The sequence below is a fragment of the Arachis ipaensis genome, chromosome B08, assembly GCF_000816755.2.
Source record: "Arachis ipaensis cultivar K30076 chromosome B08, Araip1.1, whole genome shotgun sequence".
Taxonomy (NCBI): domain Eukaryota; kingdom Viridiplantae; phylum Streptophyta; class Magnoliopsida; order Fabales; family Fabaceae; genus Arachis; species Arachis ipaensis.
The window spans coordinates 122749848-122750370 of NC_029792.2; positions in this window are offsets into that span (position 1 = coordinate 122749848).

Genomic DNA, 523 nt, shown 5'->3' on the forward strand with positions numbered 1-523 from the left:
TAATAAAATAATTTTTAAAATTAAATTGTATATAGAGGCACCTGGTATTGATACGTATGACTATATAAAAAGTACGGTAAATTTTAAACTATGTACACTGAAGTATGTGACACAACGCACTATACACAGAGATATCCGACATTAACACATACATTTTTACAGATCATTTTTTCATGAAATTGTAAAGATATTTTTAAAATACATCAGAATTCAGTATTTTGGACTGCTACGTAATATGCACAAAAATATGTGATATTCACACGTACGCTTTTATAGTTACATATCGTTTTTCATGAAATTCTAAAAGTATTCTTGAAACATGATAGAATTTAGTGTAAAAACATCTCATATTAATACATATAATTTTACATATCACATATCATTTGTTATAAAATTTGAGAGATATTTTTAAAGTATAACTCTAAAATGTAACCAAATTTAATATTTTAAACTATGCAATATACACAAAAATATAATATATACAAAGACATTTGATACTACTGATAGATATAGTTTTGTATGC